The sequence below is a fragment of the Vipera berus genome (genome assembly GCF_964194415.1).
Source record: "Vipera berus genome assembly, chromosome: 7".
Classification (NCBI taxonomy): Eukaryota; Metazoa; Chordata; class Lepidosauria; order Squamata; family Viperidae; genus Vipera; species Vipera berus.
This window is the reverse complement of record NC_138209.1, coordinates 35,944,813-35,962,382: the sequence shown is the minus strand read 5'-3', so window position 1 is coordinate 35,962,382 and position 17,570 is coordinate 35,944,813.

Genomic DNA, 17,570 nt, shown 5'->3' with positions numbered 1-17,570 from the left:
TAGAAATTGTCTTTAATTGTCCTCCTTGAAGCGGGGGGGGGGGGCTTTTGCCAAGTCTCATATTTTCTGCTGTACTTAGAAATACTGCTATGGATACCATTAGTTTTTAACTGGGTTTTTTTAATTTTAGGGATAATTTAATCTTTTTTAATTTGTTTTTAACTTTTGTACTGGTTGTTTTAAATACCCTGTAAACCACCCTGAGTCCTTCGGGAAAGGACGGTATATAAATCTAATAAAATAAATAAAAATAAAATAAAATAAATAGTTGTGCTGAGCAAACTTTTTTTCCTCTTTAACTCTAGTCTTTCATGGAGCCGTGGAATGCAGTTTGAAAAAAAGGAAATTGCCCTGGAGGAAAAAGGAGTAATGTCACTTGAATGATTATAAAATGTTAAGTTGCTCACATAAGACAGAAATTAGGAGTTTTTGTTAACAAGAAGGCATAGGAAACCTAAATATATAAGAATGTCTAAAGGAGTGGGTCATCCCAAAAATTCTACCTAGTCTTCTGTCTTATTGAATTGCATTGCTAGTGACATCAATCATCAGCCTGCCAATGAAACAGGCTTCTGGGCAGAAACTTCTTTTGCTTTGTTTTTTAATGTGGTGACATGTAGGTGAGTTTAGTGAGCTCATACTGTCACTGTTGGAGGAAAGCAATGCTTTTGTCCAAGTTAATGGATCAATGTGCAGTAAAGGAAATCCAGAGAGCAGGCTGTAATTACTAGTTGTTCAAGATAACAAAAACAAACATTTTGTTAGAGAGAAAAAAATGGAAGTATGGGGGAAGGAGAAATGATATTGTTTATAACAAGCAAGTGCAAAAGAAATACATGATCATTTTGTCCTTCTTTATCTTCTATTGTGATTTGGAGATCAATACCTATTTTCAATACTTTTTTTTTACTTCAGTATTATGTTAGTTAAAAAAAAAGACATGCTCAACTTCCCCCCCCCCCCCCGAAAACAGAACTCTTTAATAACAATTTTGAAATATTTGGAATCCTTCATTCCACTAAGGGTTCTATGGACTTGTTTCTTTGGATGTACTGCAAAGTAACTAAAGTAATAGTAATTTGATACTTCAATTTTCTCTGTGTGTGTGTGTGTGTGTGTGCGTGTAGGGAAATGAATTAGTATTGCAAATTTTCTGGTTTTCTACATTTCTTTCTTTTCCTAATAGCAGTGAATACAGGTAGTTCTTGTTTTACAAACATTTGATTAATGACTGCTGGAAGTTACAGTGTCAACTGGTTCTTGCACACTTATTTATTGGGAAAATTTATGTTGCTGCCTACTTGCTCAAGGAGACTCAAAGCGGCTTACAAGAAATAAAAACACAGGATAAAAGAAATAAAAATAATAAAAAAATAAAAATAATAGCCCCCCACCCTGGTGACAACACACACTCATACAAGCCATTTAATGGGCTCCATCCAACTCTAATTTCTAGAGGGATGATGTTTCAGAGGGAGGGAGCAACCATGAAGAAGTCCCTTCTTCGGGGTCCCACCAGATGTATCTCCTTAGGGGATGGTATCTGCAACATTCCTTGCCTGTGGATGTGCCCACCCAGAGATGGTCCCTCAGATATCTTGGTCCCAAGCCATGAAGGGCTTTAAAGGTGACGACCAGCACCCATAAGCAAATCAACAACCAGTGCAGGTCCTGCAGGAGAGTTGACACAAGACCACGTGGGCTGCTGCATTTTGCACCAATTGGAGCTACTGGATGCTTTTCAAAGGCAGCCCCATTAAGAGTGTGTTGCAATAGTCAAGAGAGGAGGTAACTAGAGCATGAGTGACCTTGAGTAGGAATTATTGGTCCAGGAAAGAGTGTAACTGCCACACAACCTGCAGTTGCACAAAAGACCTCTGGCCATGACTACCATCTGCTCTTTGAGCAGGAGTCGTGAATCCAGGAGTAGCCCCAGATTATGCAATGGGTCTGTCTGGGGCAGTGCCATCCCATCAATGACCAAAGGTGGCAATTCTCCATGGACCAAAGATCCCCGAACCTAGAGCCACTCAGTCTTTCCAAATTTCAGTTTCAACCCGTTGCTTCCTATCCAGCCCCTAACAGTCTCCAGGCACTATGAAAGGGAGGTCACAGCATTGTTTAAGTCACCACAAGCTGAGATATTACAACTATTGTAGTGCTGCCAGATTCATGTGATCAAAATTCGGGTGCCTGGCCACCAGGATATATTTATGACAGTTGCAGAATTTTGAGAGTATGTATGTCATTTAGAACCTTCCCAGAAGGCTTCCCATAAGCAAAGTCAATGGGTAAAGCCAGACACACTCAACAACAAAGTGGTTTCATTAACTATTGTGGTGAATTGCTTAATGACCATGGCCAAAAAGGGATATAATTCACTGTTGTTAGCAGTGAAGTTGTGTCCGACTTATTGCAACCCCATGGACAATGTCCTCCAGGCCTTCCTGTCCTCTACCATCTTCTGGAGTCCATTTAAGCTCATGCCTACTGCTTCAGTGACTCCATCCAACCACCTCATTCTCTGTCATCCCCTTCTTCTATTGCCCTCAATCTTTCCCAGCATTAGGCTCTTCTCCAGTGAGTCCTTCTGTCTCATTAGGTGGCCAAAATATTTGAGTTTCAACTTCAGGATCTGGCCTTCTAAAGAGCAGTCAGGGTTGATCTCCTCTAGGACTGACCAGTTTGATCGCCTTGCAGTCCAAGGGACTCGCAGGAGTCTTCTCCAGCACCACAGTTCAAAGGCCTCAATTCTTTGGCGCTCAGCCTTTCTTATGGTCCAACTTTCACTGCCATACATTGCAACTGGGAAGATCATAGCCTTGACTATACACACTTTTGTTGACAGGGTGATGACTCTGCTTTTTAGTATGCTGTCTAGATTTCCCATTGCTTTTCTCCCTAGGAGCAAGCATCTTTTAATTTCTTGGCTACAGTCCCCATCTGCAGTGATCTTGGAGCCCAGGAAAATAAAATCTGTCACTACCTCCATTTCTTCCCCATCTATTTGCCAGGCACTCTGTTTATCAGATCCAATTCCTTAAATCTATTTATCACCTCTACTGTATATTCAACAGGGATATGATTTAATTCATACCTGAGTGGCCTAGTGCTTTTCCCTACTTTCTTCAGTTTAAGCCTAAACTTTGCAACAAGAAGCTCATGGTCTGAGCCACAGTCAGCTCCTGGTCTTGTTTTTACTGACTGTATAGAGCTTCTCCATCTTTGGCTGCAGAGCACATAGTCAATCTGATTTCTGTGTTGACCGTCTGGTGATGTCCATGTGCAGAGCCATCTCTTGGGTTGTTGGAAAAGAGTGTTTGCTATGACCATCCTATTCTCTTGACAAAATTCTATCAGCCTGTGCCCTGCTTCATTTTGTACTCCAAGGCCAAACTTGCCTGTTATTCTGGTTATCTTTTGGCTTCCTACTTTAGCATTCCAATCCCCCATGATGATAAGGACATCATTTTTGGGTGTTAGTTCTATAAGGTGCTGTAGAGCTTCATAGAACCGGTCAATTTCATCCTCTTCAGCACTGGTGGTTGGGGCATAGACTTGGACTACTGTGATATTGAATAGTTTGCCTTGGATTCGAACTGAGATCATTCTGTCATTTTGAGGATTGTATCCCAGTATTGCTTTTCCTACTCTTTCATTGACTATGAAGGCTACTCCATTTCTTCTGAGGGATTCTTGCCCGCAGTAGTATACCTGATGGGCATCTGAATTAAATTCACCCATTCCTGTCCATTTTAGTTCACTGATTCCTAAGATGTCGATGTTCAGTCTTGTCATCTCTTTTTTGACCATGTCCAGCTTTCCTTGATTCATGGATCTTACATTCCAGGTTCTTATTTAGAAAAAAATCTTTACAGCATCAGACTTTCCTTTCACCACCAGATACATCCACAGCTGAGCGTCCTTTCGGCTTTGGCCCAGTCGCTTTATTCTTTCTGGTGCTACTAGTACTAGCCCTCAGCTCTTCCCCATGTCATATCATTTTGCCTTTTGGTACCGTCCATAGGGTTTTTATGGCAAAGATACTGGAGTGGGTTGCCATTTCCTTCTCCAGTGGATCACGTTTTGTCAGAACTCTCTGCTATGACCTGTCCGTCTTGGGTGGCCCTGCACGGGATAGCTCATAGCTTCATTGAATTATGCAAGCCCCTTCGCCATGACAAGGCAGTAATTCATGAAGGGGAATCAAGGGCTACTTCTATGCAATTTTGCAATTCTGCTGTTCAGATCCACAGGTTGTCACCTTTAAAGCCCTTCATGGCTTGGGTGCTGGTACACTTCTCTGAAGTAAAATACTTTCATTTTAGAAGTAATTTGATTTACTTTGTCAAGATGAAGAAGCCACCAGATTCACCTTGATAAAACAGTTTGGTTGTCCTTCACTGGTACAGGTCAATATTGCAGAAGAAAATTTTCTTAGTCTTTTCCCGAAGGTGGCTGAGGTCTTCCAAGCCTGTAAGGGTGCTGGGATGTTGTTAGCTCCACCTACTAGTCATCTTTTTAGACAAATCCTGCCACACTTGCCAAAAAAAGATCTTTCAACTGCTCACCTGCTGCTAAGGAAAGGAAGTCAGCAGCATGAAAAGATACATTCTTCTATGTGTTTGCAGCTTTTGAGTGCTCATCAGGGCTTGAGAGAAACCAAATGGCATGAAAGAAGCTTTTCCACTTTACTGCCCTCTCCCATCATAAAGCCAGCGGTGAGGATGAAAGAAGAAAGCAAATAGCATGAAAGGAGCTTTTCTACACTATTGGCCTCTTTTATCCATTAGCTTTCAGGCAAGGGACATGAAAGGACACATACATGTGTATGTGTATGTGTGTAGATGTATGGACATCTACATGTATGTAAGAGGAACAGAAATTGTAAACATATATTGTAAATAAAGAGAAAATAGGACATTTATTTTCATCTCTGATGATACAAATATAATGTGTATATACATCAGAGCAAAAAGTTCCTTTGAAATTCTCTACACAATTTATATGCAGGGGTAATGGTTGGGCAATTTCTCTTAAGTTTTTCAAAGAAAAAAAGATCAACTATTTTATGACCAACACTTCTCATATAGCAGTGATAGTAATGATGCTACTGAAAAAGTACAATGAGACTTTCCTTATAAAATCTTTCTTCAGAATTTAACTGAAATCCAAATGAAACAGCTTGCCATCAGAGGTTGTGGGTGCTTCATCACTGGAGGTTTTTAAGTAGACACTGGACAGTCACTTCTCTAAAATAGTATATGGTATCCTGCTTGAGCAGGAGGTTGCATTAGAAGACCTCAAAGATCCCTTCCAGTTCTCTTCTGATTCTGATTCTGAAATCCAAGGTGGCATTGCAAACCAAAGGAATCCATACCACTGCAGAAAAGATTCTAAAATAAAACACCAGGCCTTCACACAACAGACTGGTGCGTCTTATTATAAAGTAATCCAAGAACATTATATTCATGAATTTGTAAAATACGTTCAGTTGCATCAAATTGAATGGAACATTTTCTACCCCAAATGTTGTATATCTGTGTGAATAAATTAATATATGGGCAATGGAAACTTTTTTTCCTAAAACAGGTAAAATATGCATCCTATGTGTGTTTGTATGCACACACACACACACACACACACACACACACACACACACACACAAATTGAAAATGTATGCAGTGCTTTTAAATAGAGTGGATTCATTGGGGAAACTTCAACATTCATTACTGAACAGAATTAGGGCTTTATTCAATGCAAATACAGCAGTTGTATATCTGCTCTCTGACTGGCCCCAGGAGCTTCCCCAGGCTATGTTCCATTGGTTTCTTTCATCTGTCATTGTGCCTTGTCTTGAAGTGATTACCATTTTTATCACTGACAATATGTAAACGCATTCCTATGTGTGTTTTATGTTCATTACATCTTGTTCTCTGAGGATGACACATTGAGAGTTTTTTCCTCCAAAAATGAGAAAGTCTCTTAAAAGTATTGTGATTATGTATTTTAATTCCTGGCTCACGGCACTCTTTTTGCAATTCAATGGGAAGCCAGTTTAAAATGCATATTTTTCATAAGGAATCTTCCAGCTTCTTGTATGTTAATATAAATGTGTTAAAACCACTGTGTGTGTGTGTGTGTGCGCGCGCGCGTCTCTGTGTGTTTTATGTGTTGCTGTTGTTTTTTTCTTTTTCTTTTTTTCTTTTTTTGCACAATAATTTACTGTCATTTCTACTGATTTTTAGGGCCTAAATGAAGGTAACAGACTTCAAGTAACTGTATTGATTCTCCTAATATATTGTAGATAGTTCTTAATGTGGAATACCAGAACTTGCTATGTTACAGGTGTTAACTTGGAATGATTTCTTCTTTTGTGATGTATGCTACCACAATATGTCATGGCACATATTGATCAGACTTGACCAAAGGTCTTCAGGAAGTCAACTAATGGCAGGAACACTTTTAAAGTGAGTTTCTATGGCAAACAAGGTCTGCTCTAGCAAGTTAAAGAACTGTACACTATAGACCCTGAAGTTCACACTTTGCTACCTGGCCCTACTTTGTTGCAAAAAATACCTGTAGGGTATTGATGTCTTAAATTGTGGCCTGATGATTCCATAGTTTTGAGCTTAAACATAACTTTGAATTCTGATGAATCTGTAGAGATGGCTGAAGCCTCTATTCTGAGGGACAGAAAGGCTATGCAGATTCATCCTCTGAGTCTACAAATTGTGGCAAAAATATTGAGGACACCCTTTGAAATGAAGAACCTGGGATTCCTTAAACTTTATGATTTTTTGAAAGCCATGGCACCTTTTTGATCTTGAGACACACATCAATTTTGAAAAAAAATCAACTTTTTAAAAAAGTAGGGTAGTAAAACAAATCCACCACAGATTTTAATAAGGAAAAAAAATCAGTGTCTCAAATGAAAACATTTGTAGTAGAAATAAATTGTTTGGTGGGAAATTAGAAATTAATTTAATCCTTCTTGAGTTTATACTTTTAAAATATGAAAGACTATGTCTATTCTTGTATTATCCAAATAAAAATATTATCCATGTTTTATTATTTATTTATTTTATTTATTTGGATTTATATACCGCCCCTCTCCCAAGGGACTCGGGGCGGTGTACAGGGCAATTAAATGATGACCCTATGTCATTCACTTACACTTCATTATTTTATATTTTCTGAAAATTTCTTTGTTTTAATACAGTCTCATGTTGAAAGCTTATCTAATTTCTTGCTATTTGTAATAATTAGTATCATGAACTGTTTGACATTAAACCCTGCATTCGATTAACAGATGTCACATTTAAATAACAGAAACATTAGACTCAACTGAATACTTTGAAATAATTGAATTCGCCATCAAATTATGTATGTACAAGTTATCTGACTTAAATATAACTGCAGTTAGCAATCACAATATGCCAAAAATAATGACTAACTTCCTGGGATAATTGTCTTTCTACTAAAACAAAATGACTGGCTACAGTTTGGCAAAGAAGTGAGTGGATATTTATTTTTTTAGTATATTTAACAACATATATTTTCCACTTATTAATTCAATTTGTATTCTGAGTATACTGAGAAAAACTGGATTGCAAAAGAAGAAACAGTTTTAAAGTTGGAGGAAGAAACATAAATAACCTGCACTATGCTGATGACCCTATTTTGATAGCTGAAACTGCAAACATTCTGCAAATTGTAGTAAAGAAAGTAATGGAATACAGTAAAAATGGAACCAAGTCTGAATATTAAGAAAATGGAAATAATGGCAAGTATAGCAAACAGTCTTGAATTGATAATGAAGATAGTCTAATAGTAGATAATTTTATGTATCTCAGGACAAACATTTTAGGACTCCTGGTGCCTCCACTACAGTATGAAAGTTATTCTAATTGTGGGTTTTTTTGCCTTTTTGAATTGCCTATCAACAGTAAAAGAAACAGAAATCAGGAAATATATTATAACTATTATTGTTAGGTATTAATTCAGGCATTAGAAAAGATATTCTGTGACTATCTATACCTGCAAAGATCATGTTGACATGTTTTTTCTTGTGAAACTCTATGGAATTAAAAGTTGGACTTTGAAGAAGCAGTGTAGAAGGTGTATTCATTTTTCAGTACACAAAACTATTATCCAATCTGTCTAGAGATGGATTTAAGACAGTGGATTGCATTGTTGAAAGCTTATGGTCTAGGTTACCAGGAAGGACCAAAGTCTATATTCATCCTGTTATTCTCTGAAAGCAAAGTGCAGAGTGATGTATGTTGGAGCAAGTAATACATCTTCACATGTAACAGGGCTGACTAGAAAATAATCTTGTAGTCATGGAAGATGCTCTAATGGAAATGTCATCTTAGCTGAAAGTTTTAGAACAAAGAGTAGTAAAGTCTGTTCCAGCAATCAATAGGATAATCAAGTTTAAGCATATTTGGAATATAATATGACCCCTTTGGTCAACTCATATCAAATGGATACTGTACCTATGCAAAAGAGGTAACCAAAAGTATTAGATCATTCCTGCAGTTTTTTGTTTGCTTTGAAAGAACATGTGTATGTGATAACATGTGATATGCATATATACAATCTTTCATGGAATGGAAAATATAACTAGAAAAAAAATCCATCTATTAAAATCCTGGCTTATTCACTTAAATTAATTTGGAGAGACTCAGTACCAATGAATAGGAAGTATTTCTTTATACAACATACAAGTATACAGTGGAACATGCTATCATTAGCTATAATGATAAATTAACAGATGATCAGATCATCAGTGGTTGCTATGTATTATCTCCTGAATCGTAATCCTAATAACTGTGCTATACTATGAGAAATAATGGAAGAGGGCCATTATTGTGTTTTGCAGAACAGATTTGTGAGCTTTCAGATGCATTTATTAGGCTATTCTGTGATGCAGAACACTGAATCTGATGAGCTTTTGTCCTAATCCAGCAGGACTGTTTTCCTGTTTCCAGTGAGCTGAAAATCCAAAATGTCAGAGTTCCATGCTTTTTGGTGATCTACATACAGTACATCTTTCCCATTTCTTACAAATGTGAAAATTTAAGCAGCTAAATGACATACATGGACAGACCAAGTACCTCACTTCTCCTTTTCTCAATGACAGAATTGTAACTGTCCACTGCAAAATGATTAACAGTGCATTGTTTAGGGCAGGGGTCCCCAACCCCTGGGCTTCACACGCTTGCACTTGCATTGCAGCTCCATTTGCACAAGTGGCAGGTGTGAAGGGCTGGCACTTGGGCTCATGCAGGAAGCTCCATTTGCCTGAGCAACGGGCATGCACACCTCCACTTGTATAAGTGTGCAAGTGCACGTGCCCACTGCTTGTGCAGAACCATCCCCTCTCCCTCCCCACCGGTTCACAAAGCCGGAAAGATTGTAGACCCCTGGTTTAGAGTACTTTGTACTGGTGTTCTGGTCATAAAAAATAGTTACCTAACTTCTGTTTCCCTTGTAATCCTGAACTAGCAAAATATATGCTACTGAGTGAATCAGATTGTGACTGACGTTGTGTTAGAAGGGAATTTCCAAAACAAGGATTTAAAAATTTAATCTGTATAGGCAGCTGCAGTACCGTATATTTTTTGACAATACCCCATCATTTATAATTAACTATGTTTTGACAGGGAATACTGAACTGAAACAGATATATAATATTTTCTCTTCTTTCTAAGTATCCAGATAAGTTTATTTGCTTATTTTTAATTCAGTTTGATATGCTTGATTCTGTATATGATTGGTTACATTTACTAAATGATTTGCTTATTGAAGCTGGTCACTACTTTTGGTGGATATAAAAGCAATCCATAAAGTAACTGTTTTTATCTACCAACCTAAATTGAAATGGAAGTAAAGTAAAACTAATTTTGGATGGCTTGAGTTTAGCATGTTAATTTTATATTCAGAGTATGTCATTATTGTAAAAGTATTAAAGATATAAATATAAATGATACCTGTGTAGTAATGGAGTAAAAAATGCCAGGAAGAAAGAGGTGCCAGAATGATTATAAATGCATAACTGTGATAAGCACTGTGCACCAGTTGTGCCCCTTCCTGACTAGGAGGCTTTCTGCTCAGTAACTAATGGACTGTTGCAATGTGTTTAACATCAGGCTACCCTTGAAAAGTATCCAGAAGCTTTAGTTGATACATAATGTGGCTGCCTGGTCAATCTTGGGTTGACCAGGCAGAACAGCCTTGTAACAATTTTGCTGCACTGGGTACCAGTTTGTTTGAATTCCAACTCCAGATGCTGGTTATGACTTTTAAAGCCATAAATGCCATGGGGTCAAGTTATCTTCAGAACTATCTTCAGTTCGTTTATAATCAGTTCAGTGGCATAGCGTGAGGGGTGCAGGGGGGGCTGGCCGCACCGGGTACAACATCTGGGGGGGTGCGCTCGCACTCGCAGCTCTCTGCCCCTGCCTGGCTCACTCACTCTCTCTCACTGCAGTGCTGGCTGTGCGAATCCGATCCGAGCCGCCGGGTCGCCGCCCACTGTGGAGGGGGGGTGCAAATTACTTGCCTTGCCCCGGGTGCTGACAACCCACGCTACACCACTGAATCAGTTTATTTTAAGGCAGGGAAGGGATATTAGGGACCCCAGTTGTTAAAAAATTCCATCTGGTAGAATCCAGGAAGAGAACCATCTTGTCATTGCCTCCACCCTGTGAAACATACTCTTCTCCCAGAGGAGAGATGAAACTTCATCTTCCTGGCTTTCCAGAAAGGTATGAAAAACACGAGTCTGCAACCTTGCTTGAGGCACACATAGTTTTTCAACAATGGGACTGATTAGCAACCTGAAAGCCTTCCTACATCTTTTAATAAACTTTCACACTGATTTTTATTTCATCTTTACCTTTTAAATTTTATATACTTTATATTTGTATTACAAAGTGTCTTAGAAAGATCTACACCTACAGCTCACTTTAGACAGCAAAGATAATTTTGCAGAAAATAGAAATAGATTTGAAATATCTTATTTTAATAAATTAATAATTTATGTTTAAAGAAATGTAAATACATTTTATGACCTTAAGATTAGTTCATCCAAATATAATTTTAATGTTTATTAGAATCTTAGCAGATGTTTAAGAAGTTATGCAAGAGAAGAAATGCATTTGAGGAGACACTAATTCTTATGAGTTGGAGTAGCCCAATACTTTTCCTATCTTACTTTAATAATCTCAATATTGTTAATAATTTTTAAGAGGAGAAATTAGGTTTAAACATGTGAATGTAATTTTGTATTTTGGAGGTTGTTTTATATATAACATATATTGTGAATTTATCAATTTACAAACAATTTCAAACTTGTCAAGATCAGGATCTAGCTAAAAAGAGAGTTTTGCATAGTTGGAAAGAAACAATTACTTTTGATATAAAATTCAGGAATGAATAAATGTATCTACTTTCTAATTTTGAAATGGTTTTCTATCAATATAATATGCCATTTATTTTTTTAAAAAAATCTAATTGCAATATTTGCAAATATGTACATTTCCTTTTGCTAGTCTGGTTTGGTTTATTTTATTTTTTTTTTATTTTTTTTAGGTATCTATGTATTAAATATTTTTGTATTTGTTCTACATTTCCTCCTTTTCATATAATATAGTTTTATCAAGAAAACACCTGGCTTTTTACCAGTTTCTTCTCTTCACACAATCATCTAAGAAATTAGACTGAAAGATCTCCTTAATCAAACTAAAAAAAAAGTGTTTGGTTCACAAACATGCTGCCTTTGGGCAATCTGTTTGATATTTGACATGAATAATTCATTCACAAAAAGCTATGATGTTTTCGCATTCAACCAGTTCTGGAAAACAATTATAATGACCATTGGAGAGAATCTGAAGCTAGGGAATTTACAAATTTGAGGTATAATGGGTATTACTTTGAGCAATTCATACCGAATCAATATCCTCTCTGAAGCCCTGAAGCCCAACTCAGCTTACATCACATTTTTAAAATAGAAACCAATTTATGCAAATAAATTTCTTGAGGGAAATGTGCACATAACAGGAACATGATGCAAGTAATCTGGTCAGGTCAATATGTGTTATCACAGCTGCACAAATGCTTATTTAGATTGTACAAAACAGATAATGCAACTTAATTTTATATATTTCTTTTGAAATTTAGCTTCTGAAGTATCCCTTTCATTCCTAGTAATGACTACTACTTCAATCAATACATTCAAAAGCATTGATAGAATTACATATATTTATGAATAAGTACTGTACATTTTGCAAGTAGAAAAATAGGGACCAATACAGTGGGAAGGTAACAGCGTTCCATGCGCCTTTGGCGTCTAGTCATGCTGGTCACATGACCACGGAGACGTCCTCTGACAAGCGCTGGCTCTTTGCTTTTGAAACGGAGATGAGCACAGGCCCCTAGAGTCGGAAACGACTAGCACACATGTGTGGGGGAACCTTTACCTTTACCTTTACCTTTACTGTATATTTAAACTGGATCTATAGTAAGTTTATATATACTAAGTTTATATATAACCAATAGGCATGCAGAAATCTCAGTTGCAACTGATGAAAAGTATAAAGATGTAAGAATGTATTCTGGATATTCAGAATGAATATGTATTTTTCCTTTGAATGCCATCTGATGGATATTCTGAAGTTCCCATAGTGATATTAGTACTTGGATAACATCTATTTAAAAGAATATTATTATTATCATCAGGGCTTGGAGGAGGATAACCAGAAAATACTGCAAATCAGGCATTTGAAAATAGTCTCATTAATATGTAAATTTTTTGCAATCCTTGTAAAATGGCCTGCATCTCAGTCCAGTCCTCAAAATAACTTTCTCCAATGTTTTTATTATTAAAAACTCAATTTTCACTTGTCAATGCATATACCTCTTAGTGTACCTTGTTATCCCATCTACATTTAATTGGTTATGGAAAATTGTCACCTTGTTGTCAGTGTGGATTGTTGAAACAGAAAAAAAATGTGATAGTAAACAACATAAAAGTTTTAAATTATGGATATATGTGTCCCTCATGTTTGAGAGATGAGGACTGAATATGTTCCTTAAAACAGAAAAGAAAAAGTGCCTTATTAAAAACCTCTATTTTCTATAATTATAAAATTATGTTTCATTCCATATTCCTTTCTGAATTTATTTAAAATGAATTCATACAATTGCATTGTTCAAATAGGGGGCATTTTTACAATATACTGATATTTGAAGCTTCTATTATAGGATGTTTTTTTTGCTACAGAAATTTTTAATGCATGAAAGCTTTACTTGTTAATAAGAAGCAGTTTTGCCATTTTGTAGACTGGTGTATAATTTGGTTTTTGAAATCTCTACATAATTAAGTCTTTAATAAGTTACTGTTGCTAAATGTATTTAACAGCTATACTATTTTAGAAGTTTAGATAAAAAAGTACTTTTCCCCCTATTGTATGAATAATCTTGCTAGCCCTTACATAATAATTAAATACATCTATGATAGTCCCAGCTTCTGCCAATCTAGCAGTTTGAAAGCACGTCAAAATGCAAGTAGAAAAATAGGGACCACTATGGTGGGAAGGTAACAGCATTCCGTCTGCCTTTGGCATCTAGTCATGCCGGCCACATGACCACGGAGACGTCCTCGGACAAACGCTGGCTCTTCGGCTTTGAAACGGAGATGAGCACCAGCCCCTAGAGTCAGAAACGACTAGCACGCATGTGCAGGGGAACTTTTACCTTTTATGATAGTCTGATATTCAAGGTGCTGGTGATGACCTATAAAGCCCTAAATGGCTTGGGTCCGGGATATTTAAGGGAACACCTGCTGCCAGCATCAAGTTCCCTTCGTCCAGTGCGCTCGCAGAGGGAGGGTCTTCTCAGGGTGCCGCCGATAAAAGATTGCCGGCGGATAACACCCAGGGGGAGAGCCTTTTCTGTGGGTGCGCCTTCCCTTTGGAACCAGCTGCCCATGGAGCTCAGAACTGCCCCTGACCTACGTTCATTCTGCCGAGACCTGAAGACTTGGCTCTTTGAGCTCTCTGACCCAGGCTGAGAATTTTAACTGGGGTTTTATTTTCAGGGATAATTTAATCTTTTATTTGTCTTTTAACTTGTATTTTGTATTGATATGATTTTAAAATGCCCTGTAAACCGCCCTGAGTCCTCTGGGAAAGGGCGGTATATAAATCTAATAAAATAAATAAAATAAATAAAATAAATTTTCTTTCACAATAGACAACTGCATCTGAGTCGACCTAACTGCACTAACTTCTCACTTCTGTTGCCCAACAACTGGACTTCAAAGGCAATTTAATAACAAAAGTTTAATAACAAAATTAACAGCAAATCGCTATCACTAAATTATTTTTGTAGCTAAAAAGTGTTATCTACAACAATTATTTTTCTTTTTCTTTTTGAGCTTTCTACATTGGTTGATAAAGATATGAAAAAGAATATTCTTTCTTGTCCTTCTTTTAGACTGGCATAATTTTATAAAATTTATTTTAAGATATGACTACATTTTCATTGTTTTTTCATTTTTATCAGGATTTAATTATGTATTATTATTATTATTATTATTATTATTATTATTATTATTATTATTATTATTATTATTATTATTATTATTATTGTTGTTGTTTTCTAATTTTACATTTAAGTATTTAGAAAGCAACATGGTGGCTGGGTTAATCAATAGTTCAATAACATACATAAATCTTTAGTACAAATCTCAAGTTACAACATCAAATATTTCTTCTCTTTTTCCCTTAATATCTACTATCTCATATTAGGCTAATACAGTTCTTATTATATCAACTAAGTAAAAACAGTAAAAAGGGTGTACTAGAAATTCAGATAAATGAGGGCAGATATGCTATTGTTGCCATTACGGAAACATGGTGGGATGAAACCCACAAATAGAATACACAGGTAGAGGTAATTAAATTATTTTTTAAAAAACAGACCAAATAAAAGAGGGTGGTCTCTATATAAGAAATAACTACATGTCTACAGAAATAGAGCACAACAATGATGACAACTGTCTTGAATGCATTTAGCTCAACATAAAAGGGGAAAAATGGCATTGCCATAGGTGTATACTATAAGCCACCTGACCAAACAGAGGAAATAGATGAACTTTTTGCCAGTCAGCAAACTAAGGTATGTAGGAAGCACATCACAATAGTAATGGGTAACTTTAATTACCCTGACATCAACTGGGAGACAAACTATGCACCAAGTGGAAGATCAAACAGATTCCTTACAAACCTGGCAGACAACTTTGTCTCCCAAAAAGTAGAAAAAGGAACTAGGGGAAAACTAGAGTCTTGGACTTTAAAACAGCTAATTTCAATAAACTTAGAGAAACCTTGGGAAGAATTCCATGGATGAGAATCCTAAAGGGGAGAACAACTCAAGAAGCTTGGGAAATTTTGAAAAGTGAGATAATAAAAGTCCAGTGTAGCACAATACCAACAAAGAAGAAAAATAATAGTTCTCAAAAGAAACCAGCATGGCTGTATAAAGAACTCTCTGATAAATTCAAAGACAAAAAGGGCAAGTATCAAAAGTGGAAAGAGGGGTACATAACTAAAGCAGAATATCAGCAAATAGCCCGAGCATGCAAAGATGAAGTGAGACAAGCTAAGGCTCAAAATGAACTAAGGGTTGTAACCAAAGTCAAAAATAACAACAAAAAAAGCTTCTTTCAACATGTAAAAAACAAGAAAAAGGTTTAGGAAACGATTGGTCCATTAGTGGGGAAAGTGGCAAGAAGGTGACAAGCAACAGGGAGAAAGCAGAACTATTTAACTCATTTTTTGCCTCTGTCTTTACACAATGGGGGGAAAAAACAGTCCAACCTATCAAAAACAGTACCATTAAAAATAGATTAACTGTGACAAGTCCTTAAAGAGATGGGAGTACCAGACCATCTTATTTGTCTCTTGAGAAACCTATATGCAGGCCAAGAAGCAACAGTGAGAACTGGACACGGAACCACTGATTGGTTCAAAATTGGGAAAGGAGTCCGGCAAGGCTGTATACTGTCGCCTTGCCTATTTAACTTATATGCAGAGCACATCATGAGAAAGGCAGGGCTAGATGAATCAAAAGTTGGAATTAAGATTGCCGGAAGAAACATCAACAACCTAAGATATGTAGATGATACCACTCTAATGGCAGAAAGTGAAGAGGAACTAAAGAGCCTCTTGTTGCGAGTGAAGAACGAGAGTGCAAAAGTTGGGTTGAAACTTAACATTAAGAAAACCAAGATCATGGCATCCGGCCCTCTCAATTCCTGGCAAATAGATGGGGAAGAAATGGAGGTAGTGACAGATTTTATTTTCCTGGGCTCCAAGATCACTGCAGATGGGGACTGTAGCCAAGAAATTAAAAGACGCTTGCTCCTTGGGAGGAAAGCCATGTCAAATCTAGACAGCACACTAAAAAGCAGAGACATCACCCTGTCAACAAAAGTATGTATAGTCAAGGCGATGGTCTTCCCAGTTGCAATGTATGGCAGTGAAAGTTGGACCATAAGAAAGGCTGAGCGCCAAAGAATTGAAGCCTTTAAACTATGGTGCTGGAGAAGACTCCTGCGAGTCCCTTGGACTGCAAGGCGATCAAACCGGTCAGTCCTAGAGGAGATCAACCCTGACTGCTCTTTAGAAGGCCAGATCCTGAAGCTAAAACTCAAATACTTTGGCCACCTAATGAGAAGGAAGGATTCACTGGAGAAGAGCCTAATGCTGAAAAAGATTGAGGGCAAGAGAAGAAGGGGATGACAGAGAATGAGGTGGCTGGATGGAGTCACTGAAGCAGTAGGCGTGAGCTTAAATGGACTCCAGAAGATGGTAGAGGACAGGAAGGCCTGGAGGAACATTGTCCATAGGGTCGCGATGGGTCGGACACGACTTCGCAACTAACAACAACAAAAAAAAAATAGATTAGAAACACAAGTTAAGATCGGGGGAAAAATGGTAACTGAGGACCTATCCAACCTAGACAAGTCCAAATCACTAGGAATAGATGGATTACACACCAAGGTTCTCAAGGAACTGGCAGATTTGATCTCAGAACCACTGAACTATATTTTTCAAAGATCCTGGAGCACTGGGGAACTACCAGAGGACTGGAAAAGAGCTGATGTATTTTCCATCTTTAAAAAAGGGGGAAAATAGATCCAGGAAACTATAGACCTATCAATCTGACCTCAATACCTAGGAAGATAATTGGCACACAAGATAAATTTCTACAAAATCCTCCTGGCCATAGCTGCCACTTGCTCTTCCAGCAGAAGCCACAAATTCAGGAGAACCCCAAATTCCATACCAGATCTGTCTGGGATGTTATTTTCCTATCCAGAATAACTAGGAATGGCGTCTTGCCCATATTTATGTAAGGTGCATGCAGGCTTTAACCTCTGGCTCTATTCAGGCCTCTGCTATTATGGCCACTGGAATGCCTTTTGTAAATATACTCTTCTGTTTAAGTGGTGTTAATGTAGATAATTATTAGTCTAGTCTCCTAATGTTTTGAAG